Source organism: Choloepus didactylus, chromosome 16, assembly GCF_015220235.1.
Source record: "Choloepus didactylus isolate mChoDid1 chromosome 16, mChoDid1.pri, whole genome shotgun sequence".
Taxonomy (NCBI): domain Eukaryota; kingdom Metazoa; phylum Chordata; class Mammalia; order Pilosa; family Megalonychidae; genus Choloepus; species Choloepus didactylus.
In genome coordinates, this window is record NC_051322.1 from 84681890 (window position 1) to 84703136 (window position 21247).

General features: G+C 36.0%; 1 pseudogene; it reads right to left on the reverse strand.

The window, feature by feature from the left end:
* Positions 1 to 19795: 19795 nt before the first annotated feature.
* Positions 19796 to 20699, reverse strand: LOC119511806 (annotated as a pseudogene).
* Between the last annotated feature and the right edge of the window lie 548 nt (positions 20700 to 21247).

A 21247-nucleotide genomic window follows, 5' to 3' on the forward strand; every position in this document is an offset into this window, starting at 1 on the left:
AGACAAGCTTGCCCAGAGTTCTTCAGGGAATAAAGCTCCACAGGGAACTGTTTTTTCAGAGTAAACACTTTGGCAAGTAGCCATGACAAAGAACAACAACAACAAAAACTCAGAGAATTCTCAAGTATAGCTGGATACTGTCAACTGTAGATACCCAATTGGAATTAATATCCAAGCCCTATATCTGGTGGCTCTAAATGGAAATGGAAAAAAATTCTTTAAAATGGACAGAAAGGAGGCGGGGCAAGATGGCGGACTGGTGAGCTGTATGTTTTAGTTACTCCTCCAGGAAAGTAGGTAGAAAGCCAGGAACTGTGTGGACTGGACACCACAGAGCAATCTGACTTTGGGCATACTTCATACAACACTCATGAAAACATGGAACTGCTGAGATCAGTGAAATCTGTAAGCTTTTGCGGCCAGGGGACCCATGCCCCTCCGTGCCAGGCTCGATCCCGTGGGAGGAGGGGCTGTCAGCTCCGGGAAGGAGAAGAGAGAACTGCAGTGGCAGCCCTTATCGGAAACTCATTCTACTGATCCAAACTCCAACCATAGATAGACTGAGACCAGACACCAGAGAATCTGAGAGCAGCCAGCCCAGCAGAGAGGAGACAGGCATAGAAAAAAAAACAACATGAAAAACTCCAAAATAAAAGCAGAGGATTTTTGGAGTTCTGGTGAACATAGAAAGGGGAAGGGCAGAGCCCAGGCCCTGAGGCACATATGCAAATCCCGAAGAAAAGCTGATCTCTCTGCCCTGTGGACCTTTCCTTAATGGCCCTGGCTGCTTTGTCTCTTAGCATTTCAATGGCCCATTAGATCTCTGAGGAGGGCCCTTTTCTTTTTTTTTTAATCCTTTTTTCTTTTTCTAAAACAATTACTCTAAGAAGCCCAATACAGAAAGCTTCAAAGACTTGCAATTTGGGCAGGTCAAGTAAAGAGCAGAACTAAGAGAGCTCTGAGACAAAAGGCAATAATCCAGTGGCTGAGAAAATACACTAAACACCACAACTTCCCAAGAAAAGGGGGGTGTCTGCTCACAGCCATCATCCTGGTGGACAGGAAACACTCCTGCCCATCACCAGCCCCATAGCCCAGAGCTGCCCCAGACAACCCAGTGTGACGGAAGTGCTTCAAATAACGCACACACCACAAAACTGGGTGTGGACATTAGCCTTCCCTGCAACCTCAGCTGATTGTCCCAGAGTTGGGAAGGTGGAGCAGTGTGAATTAATAAAGCCCCATTCAGCCATCATTTCATCAGACTGGGAGCCTCCCTACACAGCCCAGCAGCCCAGAACTGCCCTGCGGGGACGGCACTCAACTGGGACATAGCACAGTCATCCCTCAACAGAGGACCCAGGGTGCACGGCCTGGAAGAGGGGCCCACTTGCAAGTCTCAGGAACCATACGCCAATACCAAGGACTTGTGGGTCAGTGGCAGAGACAAACTGTGGCAGGACTGAACTGAAGGATTAGACTATTGCAGCAGCTTTAAAACTCTAGGATCACCAGGGAGATTTCATTGTTAGGGCCACCCCCCCTCCCTGACTGCCCAGAAACATGCCCCATATACAGGGCAGGCAACACCAACTACACACGCAAGCTTGGTACACCAATTGGACCCCACAAGACTCACTCCCACACTCACCACAAAGGCTAAGCAGGGGAGAACTGGCTTGTGGAGAACAGGTGGCTCGTGGACGCCACCTGCTGGTTAGTTAGAGAAAGTGTACTCCACGAAGCTGTTGATCTGATAAATTAGAGATAAGGACTCCAATTGGTCTACAAATCCTAAAAGAACCCCATCAAGTTCAGCAAATGCCACGAGGCCAAAAACAACAGAAAATTATAAAGCATATGAAAAAACCAGACGATATGGATAACCCAAGCCCAAGCACCCAAATCAAAAGATCAGAAGAGACACAGCACCTAGAGGAGGTACTCAAAGAACTAAAGATGAACAATGAGATCATAGTATGGGATACAAAGGAGATCAAGAAGACCCTAGAAGAGCATAAAGAAGACATTGCAAGACTAAATAAAAAAATGGATGATCTTATGGAAATTAAAGAAACTGTTGACTAAATTAAAAAGATTCTGGACACTCATTGTACAAGACTAGAGGAAGTTGAACAACGAATCAGTGACCTGGAAGATGACAGAATGGAAAATGAAAGCATAAAAGAAAGAATGGGGAAAAAATTGAAAAAATCGAAATGGACCTCAGGGATATGATAGATAATATGAAACATCCGAATACAAGACTCATTGGTGTCCCAGAAGGGGAAGAAAAGGGTAAAGGTCTAGGAAGAGTATTCAAAGAAATTGTTGGGGAAAACTTCCCAAATCTTCTAAACAACATAAATACACAAATCATAAATGCTCAGCGAACTCCAAATAGAATAAATCCAAATAAACCCACTCCGAGACATATACTGATCACACTGTCAAACACAGAAGAGAAGGAGCAAGTTCTGAAAGCAGCAAGAGAAAAGCAATTCACCACATACAAAGGAAACAGCATAAGACTAAGTAGTGACTACTCAGCAGCCACCATGGAGGTGAGAAGGCAGTGGCACGATATATTTAAAATTCTGAGTGAGAAAAATTTCCAGCCAAGAACACTTTATCCAGCAAAGCTCTCCTTCAAATTTGAGGGAGAGCTTAAATTTTTCACAGACAAACAAATGCTGAGAGAATTTGCTAACAAGAGACCTGCCCTACTGGACATACTAAAGGGAGCCCTACAGACAGAGAAACAAAGAAAGGACCGAGAGACTTGGAGAAAGGTTCAGTACTAAAGAGATTCGGTATGGGTACAATAAAGGATATTAATAGACAGAGGGGAAAAATATGACAAACATAAACCAAAGGATAAGATGGCTGATTCAAGAAATGCCTTCACGGTTATAACGTTAAATGTAAATGGATTAAACTCCCCAATTAAAAGATGCAGATTCGCAGAATGGATCAAAAAAAAATGAATCATCAATATGTTGCATACAAGAGACTCATCTTAGACACAGGGACACAAAGAAACTGAAAGTGAAAGGATGGAAAAAAATATTTCATGCAAGCTACAGCCAAAAGAAAGCAGGTGTAGCAATAAAATCTCAGGTAAAATAGACTTCAAATGCAGGGATGTTTTGAGAGACAAAGAAGGCCACTACATACTAATAAAAGGGACAATTCAACAAGAAGAAATAACAATCGTAAATGTCTACACACCCAATCAAGGTGCCACAAAATACATGAGAGAAACATTGGCAAAACTAAAGGAAGCAATTGATGTTTCCACAATAATTGTGGGGGACTTCAACACATCACTCTCTCCTATAGATAGATCAACCAGACAGAAGACCAATAAGGAAATTGAAAACCTAAACAATCTGATAAATGAATTTGATTTAACAGACATATACAGGACATTACATCCCAAATCACCAGGATACACATACTTTTCTAGTGCTCATGGAACTTTCTCCAGAATAGATCATATGCTGGGACATCAAACAAGCCTCAAGAAATTTAAAAAGATTGAAATTATTCAAAGCACATTCTCTGACCACAATGGAATACAATTAGAAGTCAATAACCATCAGAGACTTAGAAAATTCACAAATACCTGGAGGTTAAACAACACACTCCTAAACAATCAGTGGGTTAAAGAAGAAATAGCAAGATAAATTGCTAAATATATAGAGACAAATGAAAATGAGAACACAACATACCAAAACCTATGGGATGCAGCAAAAGCAGTGCTAAGGGGGAAATTTATAGCACTAAATGCATATATTAAAAAGGAAGAAAGAGCCAAAATCAAAGAACTAATGGATCAACTGAAGAAGCTAGAAATGAACAGAAAACCAATCCTAAACCAAGTAGAAGAAAAGAAATAACAAGGATGAAAGCAGAAATAAATGACATAGAGAACAAAAAAACAATAGAGAGGATAAATATCACCAAAAGTTGGTTCTTTGAGAAGATCAACAAGATCGACAAGCCCCTAGCTAGACTGACAAAATCAAAAAGAGAGAAGACCCATATAAACAAAATAATGAATGAAAAAGGTGACATAACTGCAGATCCTGAAGTAATTAAAAAAATTATAAGAGGATATTATGAACAACTGTATGGCAACAAACTGGATAATGTAGAAGAAATGGACAATTTCCTGGAAAGATATGAACAACCTAGACTGACCAGAGAAGAAATAGAAGACCTCAGCCAACCCATCACAAGCAAAGAGATCCAATCAGTCATCAAAAATCTTCCCACAAATAAATGCCCAGGGCCAGATGGCTTCACAGGGGAATTCTACCAAACTTTCCAGAAAGAACTGACACCAGTCTTACTCCAACTCTTTCAAAACATTGAAGAAAATGGAACACTACCTAACTCATTTTATGAAGCTAACATCAATCTAATACCAAAACCAGGCAAAGATGCTACAAAAAAGGAAAACTATCGGCCAATCTCCCTAATGAATATAGATGCAAAAATCCTCAACAAAATACTTGGAAATCGAATCCAAAGACACATTAAAAAAATCATACACCATGACCAAGTGGGGTTCATTCCAGGCATGCAAGGATGGTTCAACATAAGAAAATCAATCAATGTATTGCAACACATTAACAAGTCAAAAGGGAAAAATCAATTGATCATCTCAATAGATGCTGAAAAAGCATTTGACAAAATCCAACATCCATTTTTGATAAAAACACTTCTAAAGTTAGGAATTGAAGGAAACTTCCTCAATATGATACAGAGCATATATGAAAAACCCACAGCCAGCATAGTACTCAATGGTGAGAGACTGAAAGCCTTCCCTCTAATATAAGGAACAAGACAAGGATGCCCGCTGTCACCACTGTTATTCAACATTGTGCTGGAAGTGCTAGCCAGGGCAATCCGGCAAGACAAAGAAATAAAAGGCATCCAAATTGGAAAACAAGAAGTAAAACTGTCATTGTTTGCAGATGATATGATCTTATATTTAGAAAACCCTGAGAAATCGATGATACAGCTCCTAGAGCTAATAAACAAATTTAGCAAAGTAGCGGGATACAAGATTAATGCACATAAGTCAGTAATGTTTCTATATGCTAGAAATGAACAAACTGAAGAGACACTCAAGAAAAAGATACCATTATCAATAGCAACTAAAAAAATCAAGTACCTAGGAATAAACTTAACCAAAGATGTAAAAGACCTATACAAAGAAAACTACATAACTCTACTAAAAGAAATAGAAGGGGACCTTAAAAGATGGAAAAATATTCCATGTTCATGGATAGGAAGGCTAAATGTCATTAAGATGTCAATTCTACCCAAACTCATCTACAGATTCAATGCAATCCCAATCAAAATTCCAACAACCTACTTTGCAGAATTGGAAAAGCTAGTTATCAAATTTATTTGGAAAGGGAAGATGCCTCAAATTGCTAAAGACACTCTAAAAAAGAAAAACGAAGTGGGAGGACTTACACTGCCTGACTCTGAAGCTTATTATAAAACCACAGTTGCCAAAACAGCATGGTACTGGCACAAAGATAGACATATAGATCAATGGAATCGAATTGAGAATTCAGAGATAGACCCTCAGATCTATGGCCGACTGATCTTTGATAAGGCCCCCAAAGTCACTGAACTGAGTCATAATGGTCTTTTCAACAAATGGGGCTGGGATAGTTGGATATCCATATCCAAAAGAATGAAAGAGGACCCCTACCTCACCCCCTACACAAAAATTAACTCAAAATGGATGAAAGATCTCAATATAAAAGAAAGTACCATAAAACTCCTAGAATATAATGTAGGAAAACATCTTCAAGACCTTGTATGAGGAGGGTGCTTCCTAGACTTTACACCCAAAGCACAAGCAACAAAAGAGAAAATAGATAAATGGGAACTCCTCAAGCTTAGAAGTTTCTGCACCTCAAAGGAATTTCTCAAAAAGGTAAAGAGGCAGGCAACTCAATGGGAAAAAATTTTTGGAAACCATGTATCTGACAAAAGATTGATATCTTGCATATATAAAGAAATCCTACAACTCAATGACAATAGTACAGACAGCCCAATTATAAAATGGGCAAAAGGTATGAAAAGACAGTTCTCTGAAGAGGAAATACAAATGGCCAAGAAACACATGAAGAAATGTTCAGCTTCACTAGCTATTAGAGAGATGCAAATTAAGACCACAATGAGATACCATCTAACACCGGTTAGAATGGCTGCTATTAAACAAACAGGAAACTACAAATGCCTGGAGGGGATGTGGAGAAATTGGAACTCTTATTCATTGTTGGTGGGACTGTATAATGGTTCAGCCACTCTGGAAGTCAGTCTGGCAGTTCCTTAAAAAACTAGATATAGAGTTACCATTCGATCCAGCGATTGCACTTCTCGGTATATACCCAGAAGATCGGAAAGCAGTGACACGAACAGATATCTGCACGCCAATGTTCATAGCAGCATTATTCACAATTGCCAAGAGATGGAAACAACCCAAATGTCCTTCAACAGATGAGTGGATAAATAAAATGTGGTATATACACACGATGGAACACTATGCGGCAGTAAGAAGGAACGATATCGTGAAACATATGACAACATGGATGAACCTTGAAGACATAATGCTGCGTGAAATAAGCCAGGCACAGAAAGAGAAATATTATATGCTACCACTAATGTGAACTTTGAAAAATGTAAAACAAATGGTTTATAATGTAGAATGTAGGGGAACTAGTAATAGGGAGCAATTAAGGAAGGGGGAACAATAATCCAAGAAGAACAGATAAGCTATTTAATGTTCTGGGGATGCCCAGGAATGACTATGGTCTGTTAATTTCTGATGGATATAGTAGGAACAAGTTCACAGAAATGTTGCTATATTAGGTAACTTTCTTGGGGTAAGGTAGGAACATGTTGGAAGTTAAGCAGTTATCTTAGGTTAGTTGTCTTTTTCTTACTCCCTTGTTATGGTCTCCTTGAAATGTTCTTTTATTGTATGTTTGTTTTCTTTTTAACTTTTTTTTCATACAGTTGATTGAAAAAAGAAGGGAAAGTTAAAAAAAAAAAAGAAAAACAAGGAAAAGAAAAGATGTAGTGCCCCCTTGAGGAGCCTGTGGAGAATGCGGGGGTATTGGCCTACCCCACCTCCATGGTTGCTAACATGACCACAGACATAGGGGACTGGTGGTTTGATGGGTTGAGCCCTCTACCATAAGTTTTACCCTTGGGAAGACGGTTGTTGCAAAGGAGAGGCTAGGCCTCCCTATGGTTGTGCCTAAGAGCCTCCTCCCGAATTCCTCTTTGTTGCTCAGATGTGGCCCTCTCTCTCTACCTAAGCCAACTTGAAAGGTGAAATCACTGCCCTCCCCCCTACGTGGGATCAGACACCCAGGGGAGTGAATCTCCCTGGCAACGTGGAATATGACTCCCGGGGAGGAATGTAGACCCGGCATCGTGGGACGGAGAACATCTTCTTGACCAAAAGGGGGATGTGAAAGGAAATGAAATAAGCTTCAGTGGCAGAGAGATTCCAAAAGGAGCCGAGAGGTCACTCTGGTGGGCACTCTTACGCACAATTTAGACAACACTTTTTAGGTTCTAAAGAATTGGGGTAGCTGGTGGTGGATACCTGAAACTATCAAACTACAACCCAGAACCCATGAATCTTGAAGACAGTTGTATAAAAATGTAGCTTATGAGGGGTGACAATGGGATTGGGAAAGCCATAAGGACCACACTCCACTTTGTCTAGCTTATGGATGGATGAGTAGAAAAATAGGGGAAGGAAACAAACAGACAAAGGTACCCAGTGATCTTTTTTACTTCAATTGCTCTTTTTCACTCTAATTATTATTCTTGTTATTTTTGTGTGTGTGCTAATGAAGGTGTCAGGGATTGATTTAGGTGATGAATGTACAACTATGTAACGGTACTGTAAACAATCGAAAGTACGATTTGTTTTGTATGACTGCGTGGTATGTGAATATATCTCAATAAAATGAAGATTAAAAAAACAAAAAAACAAAAGACAAAAAACAAAAAATAAAAGAAAAGAATACAAGTCAATGACATATAAAGTAGAAAGATATAGGAAAAGTGTTAAAAGCAAATTGTTTTCTTAGAAATGATCAACCAAATTTAGTCCAACACAGATTTATCATGAATAAAAAAGAATGGAAAAATTACCAATATGGATTTTTACCAGATGAAATGGGTTATTACTAAATGACAGACTACATTAACATGCAATTTGCTATTTGGTAGACATTCTTTAGAAAATTGTTGTCATGAAGACCACTAACAAAATTAATTGCTAATGGTAAAATTTGAGTTTGGTATAATTTATGTTTTTAGAAAACATGAGCTGAAAACCTTCATAAAACTTAAAGGCATTTCTGTTAGTATTGTTGGTGATCTTAATAAATGTGAATTATTTTGATATTATCTAATGAAATAGATCATATTTAGATTGGCATCACTTTGTGAACCAATATTTGCTAGAAGTGTCATGATGTTATGCCATTATAAAAGAGCAACTCAAATGCATAAATATGTGGCTGAATTTAAATCTAACAAAGCATGAAAATTGCATTAATATGGGTGCAGATTACAATTGAAAATCTTTAAGCACTTGCTTACTATTTGTGTATAATCACAGAAAAATATTTTTTGAAAGTGCTATTGGTGTTCTTTCATTTATAATCATAAATCAGTATGAGACATTTTCTACATATTATTCAACCATAAAAACTTACTGCAGTAAAATGAATGAAAAAGAAGACCTAAGAGTTCAGCTCTGTTCTATTAATTCAGATTATAACAAGTTTTTAAAACATAAAACATTGCCTCTCTTCTCATATTTTAAAAATAAGATCCTTGCATAAATATAGCAAGGATTATTAATTCTTAGTAAATATAAATAAACATTTTTTAGTTTTCTAGGTTGCTTAAAGCAAATACCATGAAATGGTTCAGCTATAACAATGGGAATTTTACCTTACAGTTTGAGGCTCAAAAAATGTCCAGATCAGGACTTTATCACGGCATTTCTTTCTTCCCCAGGACTCACTGTTGGTGATCCTTGGCTCTTCTGCACCATGGCAAGGTACATGGGGGTGTCTTCTGATCTTTCCATTCTCTACCAGGTTTGTTGATTTCAGCTCTTTGATTTTGTAGCTTTCTCTCTTTCTCTTCATATTCATAACATTTTAAAAGACTCTTGTAATAGGATTATGGCCCATCCTGAATGAAATGAGTCACACATTAACTGAAGTAGCAACCTTAAAAGATCCTACTATGTTTACAGTTACAGGAAAGGATGTGATTTAAGACATGTTTTTTTCTGGGATACATAAAACATCAAACCACCACACCATGTATCAGTTTGCCTTTCTGATGTGGTTATTTTACAGAAATATAATTAGAAGCAAAAATATAATTTACTTGGTGTCTTCAAATTTTTTTTAATTTTGTAAAGTCCCTGAAACCCAACAAATATAGATATCTCAAATATTGCATTTAAAATCCCATGCATTGATTATCACTAACATCAAGTAGTATACTTTGACCTGTCTTCCCCTGTCCATTTTCTATTGAATGCTAGTTTCCATAAAAATAAAAATAATCTGTATGTATTAGCTGCCATGTTGTCACTTTTCCACTAATGCTTTTGAAGTTGGAAAGCCTGATGAGGTTTTCTCTGTATTTTGATATGATGTGAATTATCTTTGCCATATCAGCCCCTCTTAAGCTGTGGTTACTTTAAGCAGGTAAGTTTCTTTCAAAATTTACACAGGCAGAGGCTGGTATTTACCTACCAATGAAGGTTGGAAAAGATCTGCTGGGACTCTGTGAAAGTAATGCCAAATGTCCCATACTATATCAAGGGGTATTTCTGCTTCCATAGATTTAACATCTTATCTCTACTCACCAAACTTCTCTGCAGAATTCTTTATGTATGTTGATATTCTATAAGGGTACATAGAAACTTCTATGTGTGAGCCATCTTTTCATTTATTACTATATGTCATATATCACAAAATGATGGATATTTTATGATTTTCCTTGGAGTTTCTTAGCCTCTCTCACATTTTGATTTTTACCAGACTGCCAGTCATTAATGACAATTTTCAGATAACAACAAATTGGCTCCTTTCCTAAGGATTTCTCTGCAGGGTAATTATTAATATTCTGAAGGGAACCTAATCTTATTGGTCATTTTTAAGGTTCATGAATTTGTTCAAAGCACCCTTGATGAATAAGATTTCCACCCTGAGACACACCTCTTTTTGTTTGTTGTTACTAGTTTTTATTTTAAAATCAAATTTTGAATGTAGCATTTCTTCTTAATTTATTAGATACTGGCCAAATATTCATTTTTATTTATTAGTTAATCTGCATATGCTTTCCCTCCATGCCCTATTTTTAGTCCAAAACATTAATAACATGTATTTTGTTAAGGTTAAAATGATTTTATATATTTACTCTAGGTAAACAAATTGCACTGATAATCTGATATAAAATTTAAAATTTAACAAATCTGAATGGAGAATAATTATTCAGTAACTCTCCTGTTAAGTTGAACCAAAAAATTTTTCTTGGTTTATTGCTTAGAGGTGCTGCTACAAATTTAACTAATCTCAAGAGTATAGGCAAGACATCCTTATTAAGCAGGAGTTAAAGGAATGCTGGCTCCATTGCAGTTGAATAACCAGTTATCAAATCTCATGGGAGCTATAAGCCTTATATGTCCTTCCTAAAGAAATAAAAACATGTTTATAAAGAATCTAGAAGCAGAATGTTTCTTAAAGTTTTATCTACCTGAGAAAGGACTCCATGAATTTTATCCATTGAACAAAGAGGCAGGATCATGGATTTTGTTAATCTGTTTAAATATTTCAAAACATATTTTCTTTTCAGGGAAGACAACATGTTACATATTTTCAGGTATATTTGCATATTTTATTAGATTTTCCTTTAAATAACTAGTGAATAATTCCCTGACACAGCACCAATATACTACAATAGCAGTAGCATACTTCATTATTTCTGCTCATATGACAAGTTTGTGCTCATATGTTACCCTGAATATTTCTGTTTCATGTTTATTTTATGTGATTCATTTGTGAAGATCTATTTGTGAATATACAGACCAGACTCAAAAGATTATAAATAAAATGGTAACAAAATTCCCTTGAAATTTAACCTGTGTGGACACCAAGTATGAGATATTTCTTGAGTTAGATTCTAAAGGAGAGCTATGAACTTTTCAGGGAAAGATTTGCTCATCATTTCTTGGAAATCTATCAATATAAATATAAATAGTCATTAAAGTATCAATTGAAATACAAAGATTTGCAGTGTAGCTTTTTATGACAAAATGTATGATATTTATTTTCTAAGTATTAAGAAGATTCCGTGTTCTCTGCTGATCATTTTAATATATTACTTTATATCATCTCTTTAAAAATGGACATGGAATTAGCAATTCTACTTTTATTATTGACCACATTTTAAATCCGTGAACTAAATACATTCTAAACATTCCTGAGGTAATAAAAAACAGGGAATAAGACCTGAACTCTCTCACATGGAGAAGGCTATTCATTTATTGTTTTGTATATTAAAGGGGAAGATTTATGGTAATTTTAGCATAGTGATATGAGAATTTCTGCAAACTGAGGGGACAGATTCAATCTGAAGTGCTGGAAGATAGGAAGATTTCTAATGATCAAGTGCTAACTCATGATTTTGAGAAAGGAAATATTACCCCCAAAAAAACTGAATTAAGTTTGATTCAATTGAGTAGCATACAGCATAGATCAATTGTGTCAGCTTAACAATTGAGTAAAATTTTGATAGCTAATGAAATTATTTCCTTAAAATAATCTCTGTATTTTTAAAAATGAGACTATTAGAAGAAACCACACACAATTGAAAGGATCTTATAGAAAGAATTACACCAATCATATTGAAAAACTAGGACTAATATAGGCATAACCCATGTATTCCAATTAACATTATTGTTATTAATTAAAATGGTCATGAAAATTTCAAAATGTTGTAAAGAAAAAGGGATTATATCTAAATAAAATATTAATAAAATACAAATTCCAAATGTTATATTTAAAATTCCTTAATTGTATATTTTATACAAAAGAAAATTGAATAGTACTGAAATATGACTTAAGGATAACTAGTTTTAGCATTGGAACAGTAATATTGAAACAAGGTTTCTTTATGAATGGAAATGTCTCAAAACAGGCACAATCAAATAAGTTGAACTAAGCACACTTATTTAAGAGGTGACTTCAGCAATCTAGAAAAGCACATAGGGAGAAATCTGGGCAGAATGTTAGCCTTTCCCTAAATGTTTGAATTCACACTGATGGTGAAAGGATGTTTTAGGGAGGAGTAATATCAGGTGGAATTCTTTTCTTTAGATACCATATGTAAATAAGAAGCTTAGAGTGATAGCAAGGAGATTCTGGATACATACTGCCATGAAGAAAATGGAAACAATTAGATTCTGAGTCCAATATACCTTTCATGGATGATGTCACAATAAAGGAAAGTAAAAACTGACTAAAACAGCTAATATTATAGAAAGATGTGGAATAGTAGTTTGCTATCAATTGGAATAAAACCAGTCTCAGAAGATCATCAAAGCTATACATTAACTTTGTTACACAAACAATTTCTAGGCCATTCTGCCATAAATGGAGAATTTTCAGAAGCCATCCTACTTCCTAGGTGCATGTAGAGGTTCAGTAACAAATGTGCAATGTTCAAACCAATTTGATGATTTGAAAACTATTTACAAACCATGATCAGTTTACCATTTGATATTGTAAAAAACAAGAAATTAATCAGTGAATGTGTTCAGGCAGAGTTTTAAAAGTTATTTTTTGGAAATATTGTAAATGTGGCTCAATGATATGAAAATTTGTTGTACCTTAATTTTATATTATTTTGCAATGAATGCTGAATTTAACAAATCTCAGCAGAGTTGGGTTAGAAAGCCATAAAAATATATGTGCATTAATTGATATAAGTTTGTAGATTTCCTGTGTCATGATTTCCAGGTTAGAAGCTTTGCATTGATGTCAATGTTTCCCTATAATTTTGGATTGTCTCCATTTTAGTTTTTAGAGTCTCTTATCATTTTATTCTTTGATTCCCAGGGATCCTGCAGCATATAACTAGACATGAACAATCTCATCATAAGTGAATTCATCCTCATAGATATCTCAAGGTCTGGGAGCTTCAAATTGCATGAGGTCTGCTGTTTCAGTGATTTATCTGGGAGTCTTGGGGAATCTTCTGTTATTTTCATTGTGACTGACTCACTTCTAAACTCTGCAATGTATTCTTTTATGGTTAATTTATCCTTTATATAATTTCACTAAATTTCAGTTGTTATACCAAAAATGATTGTAAATTCTCTGACAGGCAGAGTTCCAGTTTGCTAAAGCTGTCAGAAATACACTACACCAGAAATGGGTTGGTTTTAACAATGGGGGCTTATTAGTTCACAAACATACAGTTCTAGAGTCATGAAAATCTCCAAATTAAGGCATCAAGAGACAGATACCATATCTGAGAAAAGATCTGATGGCATCTAGATCATGTCTGTCATTTGAGAAGGCATATGGTTGGCATCTGCTGGTCCTTTGCAACTGGGTTGTAGTGCTTTCTACTTCTGATTCCAGGGGCTTTCTCCTTAAATACTTGTGAGTTGTCATTTAACTTCTCTGTGGCAAACTCTGAGGTTCATCTCTTAGCATCTTCAAACATCTGGGTCTCTGTCAATTCTATGGCATTTTCTCTCTAAGCATATCTCTGACCTCTCTTACAAATTCCTCTGCCTTTTATCTTCTCATGGAAGATGCCAATAAACTAATTAAGACCCAACTTGACTGGGCAGAATCACATCTCCATGGAAATAATCTAATCAAAAGATAACACACTCAGTTGGGTAGGGCACATTTCAATGGACACAACCTAATCAAAAGATCCACCCTGAATATATCTGTACCTACAAGACTGGATTAAAAATATATAGTCTTTTTATGGGGTAGATAACAGATTCAAACCAGCATGGGCAGCCCATTGATTTCCCTCTCAGGATGTGCTGCTCAGATTTTCCTGTTTATCTTCCTAGGAGCACAGGAATGGCCTTCTTATGCTGATATCCTATGATCACTAAGCTGGCATTTGCCATTCTCAGCCCAATGTACCCATCATCTTTCCTTATCTGTGCACACAGACAGCTGGTGTTTCATGAACAAGTGAATTTGACTGATCTACTGCTAGAAAAAGTACTATGTTCAGGCTTCCCTTTGCAGAGCCAATGTGATTCATCAGTGCTTCTGTGATTTACTTCTAATTTTGAGGAATTCATCCTTATATATTATTTTCTGTGTTTATTGTCCTAGCTATAATTGTATGCATGGGCTTAATACATTCTGCCTTAATATTTATGTCATATACTAATATATTTTCAATGCATTCTCTATGCATTCTGTAGAAGCATATAATAATTCTTATCCACTTGTAGCCCACAGTAAGCAATTCTACTTTTACTTACAATCTCTGGATTGATTGCTTGCTTAGGTCCTATTGCATTTAAGGCATATCTTACAAATCTTCTTGTAAGCCATTTTCTAGACCATGGTGTCCCCACTTATAAATACTCTCAGGTATACTCAGTTGAACAAAGAGATTTAAAATATTTTCAGTAGAATATTCAACATTTATTGTGAATTCCCAAGGACAGTTTCACTTGAGTGAAAAGTACTTAAAAACAAAATGTGAAGTTTATTTTGCCTTTTGTATTTGTTTTGTAATATATATCTATCACTTTAAAATAGCAATATTTTTGTTGTGTGTATATTTTTTGTTATTTAGAAGGGAAAATGAGCTATAAATATCTGCATCATAGTTTTACATACTCAGCACAGTATTTTTGTAATCCATGTATTCTTAAAAAGACTTCCTAAATTGACATGATGGTTTGGAAAATTATTTTGGTAGTTTTTAGACAAATCTAAATATGGAGGGCAAGATGGCAGAGTGGTGAAGTGTGGAATTTAGTTACTCCTCTAGAACAGCTGGTAAATAGCCAGGAACTATATGAAATCACATTTTCAGGTTTTTTTGTGACTAGACTGGAATGAGTGTAATGGCTGAGATTGCAGTGAAACCTGTAAGTTTCCCTAGCCAGCAGGCTGGTGATCCTCATTCCCAGACATGGCAGATTGCCTTACAGCTGGGTTCTCATGGGAAAAAAGAAATAATCTCTGCTGGAAGCAAGAAGAGGGGCTCAACCCAGCTTCAATGGCAGAATTAATTAACAATTATCTAACTTTGGAGTTGGGGGTGTTCAGGTTGCTGGAGAAGGGCAAGGCTTCAGGAAGGGTGGGCACATAGAAACAGGCATCCAAATGGGCTCTCATTCTATGGCTCCAAGAAAGCTTTTTATTTTTTAAATTTTCTCCCTTTTCTTTTTTTGCTCTCTCCTTACCTTTTTACAATTCAATAGCTCCCTGACAAGGGCAGAATTACAGCACTCAGAGAGTAGCTATTCAGGTGAAAGAGATAATAGCCTAAATTGCAATCTATAAATACTCTATACTGAGACTGACAAAACTTGGGGGCTGGGAAAAGACCTTAAAAAAGGGATTTTTTTTCTTTTTAAAATAGCTATTCTAAGTAGCTCTGTACAGAAAGCCACAGATATTTGCAACTTGCCTCTGGTCCCAGGCAATCAACAACTGAGATAGGTCTGACAGACAAAGCAATGAAACCAGTGGGGAAGACAATTTCCTAAAGAATAACTTTCCCAAGAAATGGGGGCACATTCCAGCTCAAGTGGCAGCCATCCTTTAAAAAACATAGATCTCAGGGGCTGGAAAACATAAACCAGCTTCAGTCAGCAAATCAAATCAGAAAAAGATGTCACAGGTAAGTTAAAGGTCAATTCAGTGGGAAAAGAAACAAATATATTTTTTGTTCAGATTTTTCTAATATTAATATTTCACTGAAGTTTTATGGAGTTATTTTCTATACTGGTTTTCAGTTAGTGAATAATAATATGTGTGCATATACTAATTTAGTTGCCCATTTTGATTTTATTGGCAGACAAATTTAATAAATTGAAAAGAATGTGATAAATTTAATAAAATGACATCAGTATATATATATATATATATATATATATATATATATATATGACTGTGTACTATAGTTTGGCAGAAATTCTTAAAATATCACTTAATTTGGGAGTAATCTTTAATTTATCTTATTACATATTTTCATTTATTCCATACTGTTGGGAATGTCAATTAAATTATAAATAATTCTTTTTATGAAAATTAGTAATGAAAATGAGATAATTACTGAATTTGTTGGGATAATATGTTAAAATATGTAATAATGTATTGTTACTGCAGATATGACCATTAATATTCTTAATTTTCTCATGGGTTCCAAAGAAAAGCATTAACACTGTGTTTCAGTTGGAGAGGCTTACTGTTGGTCCTCTTTAAATGGTTTTTGTTTTGTTTCTTTTAATGCTTTGAAAATTCAATTAAAAACTATCTGAAATTATCTGAAAGCCAAAAATCTGTTTTTTGAAAAGTTTAATGTTTTATTGATCAGTATTAAACCTTTGAATATATAAGGAACATGCATGCTTAGTCAATTCAGGACATAGTAACAATGTCATCATCTTTAGGGATAACAGCATTGTTTTGAAAACTGTTACAATGGAAGGGTAAGCTGATGAGGGGAGGACAGCACATAAATAGTTTCTATTAGAAAGTATGATATTTAAACATGTTGTAACTATCCATTTGGGGTCTCAAGGCTAGGTGTGGGGGACCTGAGATGGAGATGGGGATTTGAAACCAAGGAGACCTGTGATCTAGATCTCATGGCAGAATCATCCCACAATCACCAGTTCATGGGAAGATTACAGGAGAATAGACATGTCAGGATGGCTGCTTGTTTGTCAGAGAGGTACTTAGTGAGTCCCTAAAACACTTCCCTGCAAACACAAGGAAGGAAGGAATACTGAAATATCCTTTTACTCCCCTAGACACTGAGGAATGATGTGTGGACAGAACCATGCACCTCCCCACCAAAAACTATGTCAGAGTAAGCATGCAGCATTTGGTTTCTAATAAAGGAAGAGATAGTACTCTGGAATATAAGTACAGGACAGTGAGGTTTTCTCATTTAATTTTTTTTGTTTTTAATTTCTTTGTTCTGTCTAATATGTGAAGTAATAATTAAATCACAACACCTTAACTGAATAACCCAATTTCCTCATTTTGAAGAAAAAAAAATCTGTGATTTAAAGATGCAAGAATGAGGATGCAGAATTTGCACCCAAAATTTTTTAAAACAATAAAAGAAAATTAGCCACATAAATACTGTAATAGGATAGAGTGTTCAGCCCTTCATAAATTCACATACATTTGACAAGATGTATTTTGAAATAGATTGAGAATCTATTTTGAATAGAATTCTTTTCTCCACAAATTAATCTACAGATTCAATGTAATATCACTCAAAAGATCAACTTTTTGGGGTGGACTATCTGCAAGCTGATCCTAATAAGTATGTGGAAATACAATCAGCTCAGAATTCCCAAGATATGCTTTGAGGAGCAAACATTTTGCGTGGAAATTAGTCAGACATTAAGCAAGGCCTAGGAACATGAAGAAGAAAGGACCAAGCCATTGATGGTTAACAGTTAATGGTCCAGGAAGTAATTCTGAAAAACAAGGCAATTACAATAATGTGATAACATCCTTTATTATTTAAAATAATGTGATCTATGAGAAAAGAGAGGAAGAATACAGTAGAATGCCTAGCTTCAGAGATGTTCTCTTAGGATAACATCTGACTTTAGCTTTGAGAAATGTGAGAAATATAAATTGTCCAAAGAAAATTAGGTGAGAATAGTAGGTAATGTGTTCTAGAAACAGGCAATTGCATAACTGAATTCATGAAGGGTTGAACTGATTATCACTTGTTCAAAATACTGCATTCAATTTACCATATAGATACCAAAAGTTATATGTAGGGTGTGCTGGGATTTTTTCCTGGAGATGTAGATACTGGAGATAACTGTGCACTGCACTAAGGAAAGTGACATGAAAATGAATTTTAGTTGTATCACTTCAGGAGCAATTTCAAGGCAATCCGTATTTAAGGATAAATAATATAAACCAGGTTTCCTCCTAGGAGTGTACAATCATTGTAACATAGTCATTATCATATACCAAGACTCCATCCCAGAAAATCTGAAAGATGAAGGGCACTTGAGGTGTTAAATGGAGGGCAAGAACATTCAGAGTTTACCAAATTGTTGCTACCACTTTCTGATCATTACAGAAACAAAGTCGTTCTAACCAGCTCTAGGTCACATTGGGTCATCAGGCCCAAGGGACACCAATGCTTGCCCATTAGTTCTACAAATCCCTATTTGACAGTGTTGTCTCTTTTCTTCTTTCATTCAGTCTCTATCAAAATTGGGACATAATGTATCTTTGAAGTGTACAGGGGGATGGGAATTAAATGACTTCTACTTTTTCCGTATCCTATATCCCTTTCTTAAGCATTGTGCCTAAAACTAACTACTTACACATTCCTATATCTCACTCATTCAAAAGAATGTAAGTTGGTGGGAGCTGCCAGGTTTCTGAATGCATGTCTGTGAGAGTAAGAAGAAGAGGGCTGGCAGCCATAAAAAAGTGGGCTCCATTCCATCTACCTTTTCTGATTAAAGTGAAACAGATTCAGGCTGCTGCCTGTGAGCTGTGGTGGGAACCACAGCTTAGAGACAATTCCAGGAATGAGGTTTATAGATACTGCATCCATTTCTACCCCTGAAGCAACTTATAGGCTCTGGGGTTGAGAAGTTTACAGTTGTCTATAGTGCATTCTTGGTGTTTGTATGATAATCTCCATGTCCTATTTTATAAATATCAAGCAAAATACTATGGAAATGTAAATAAAGTTGTCCTTAAAAATAAAAAGCAAACATAAGTAGATAATTGAGCAGCCACCTGAAGTGGGTCCAATTCTTCTGTTGCCTAGTTGACTTCTCTACAGCCCTAAATTTTGAGCCAAAGTTGGACCTGTTAATAAATCACTTCCCTAACATTTACCCAGACAAATCCATTTTCCATTTCAAGAATGACATAAACTTCTCATATTTCCTCCTGTGTGGTGGACTTCTAAATTCCTGAGGAGTTCTCTGCCAATCCCTATATTTAGGAATAAAACTATTATACACCTCTTAAGAGCACATAAAAATAGAAATCCATCAAAAATTCTTTTGGTTACATTTAGACCTAGCCCTCCTAAAACAGTTATTGTTACATTATGCTAATTTAATGGTATTAAGAGATACACTAAAGTTAGCAGAGCTGTTATGTTGAATAACTGCAACTTGTGCCATTTCTATTTGGATTTCTACATATTAACAAAACATACTTATTTCTCACAAGTTAGTGAAATATATATGACCTTTATATTGATGGGAAAAGTCATCACAAAGCAATCACAAATTATTATGTAAAAACATACACTTGTGGTTTCTTTGTCAAGTTCATTTTAATCATTTATATTAATTTTCTCCATGACTTTAAGCTTGGAATAAACATTTTCTTAATTTTTATACACAACTGAATTGTTATGCACCTGAACCTTGGAGACTAATGGAGGAAATCTGTCTGCCCCTTAACAGAGCACATTCTCTGAATCACTGTTTCAGAGCCCCTACCACCTCCTTGTTTCTCAGGCTGTAGATGATAGGGTTGAGCATGGGGGTGAGGATGGTGTAGAAGACAGCCAGAACCTTTTCCTCTGTTGGAGATCAGAGGGATCTAGGGCATAGATAGGTGTAAGCAAAGGGTACATAGTAGAAAGTCACCACAGTGATGTGGGAACTACATGTTGAATAAGCCTCTTCCTCCCTTCCACTGACTGCATGCAGTGAACAGCAAGGAGAACCCAGCCATAGGAACATGTGACACCAATGAAAGGAAACACAAGGAAGAGGGCAGTGCTCACAAATACTGTGTACTCATAGACCCAAGTTCCATGCATGCCAGAGTCAGCATGGCTGGCACATCACAGAAGAAATTATTTATGTCCCTGGATCTGCAGTATGGGATGTGGAGTGCATATGCAGTATGGGCACAGGCATTGATAGAGTCCATGATCCAAGATCTTGTTATCATCAGCACACACATTCTTTTGCTCATAGAAAAGGGATAGTGGAGTGGAAAACAAATAGCCACATAGTGGTCATAGGCCATAGATGTCAAGAGCAGAGATTCTGCACCTGCTAAAGTCAAGAAGAAGAAACTCTGAACCCCAAAGCCAATGAAGGAGATAGACTTGTTTCCAAACAGATAACTGGATGCCATCTTGGGGACAATGGTTGAGATGTAATTCAGGTCCACAAGGGAGAGTTGACTAAGTAGGAGATATGCAGGATTGTGGAGACGGGGGTCCAAGAGGTTGAGGAGAATCATGGAGAAGTTGCCATTCAGAGACATTATGAAAATGAGAATGATGAGAGTGAAGAGGAGCAGGCCAATTCTTGTTGGTGGAAACAATCCCAATAAGATGAAATCTGTTGTTTGATTATAATTCTCCATGGGCTATACATTGATTTATCCTAAAAGAAGAGAGAGACAAGTATATGAAAGGTAAATAAAGAAGAGAGAAATGTATACTTAGTGTTTTTATTAAATTTCTGTATTTTGTGCAACTGCAGATTTCTAGAAAAGTACACAGATTCCTAACTGAATAAATATTCCTATTTTGAACAAGAAACCTTATTCCATTACAGAAAGATACAAGTTAAAATGACAAACATTTACTTCCAAAATATCATGTAACTAAGAAGTCATGGAAGAAAATATCCATTGCCATTTTAAGAATATATTGATTTTTTTTCCTCCTCCATAAATTCATGTATTGAGGTCAGATATTGTACTTAAACTCAGTCTGCAAATTTGAAAAGAGTTTGAATGAATAAATGACTGATCTATTATATTAATATTATACAGAGGGTGACTTTTTCCATATTCAGGATTTTAATATTTGTCCATCCCCTAGCCATACATGAGTGATTGCAACCCGTTTGCTCATTTTGAGAAACCAGACATACTTCTTGAGATTACTCTGCCTATCTTTACATCCT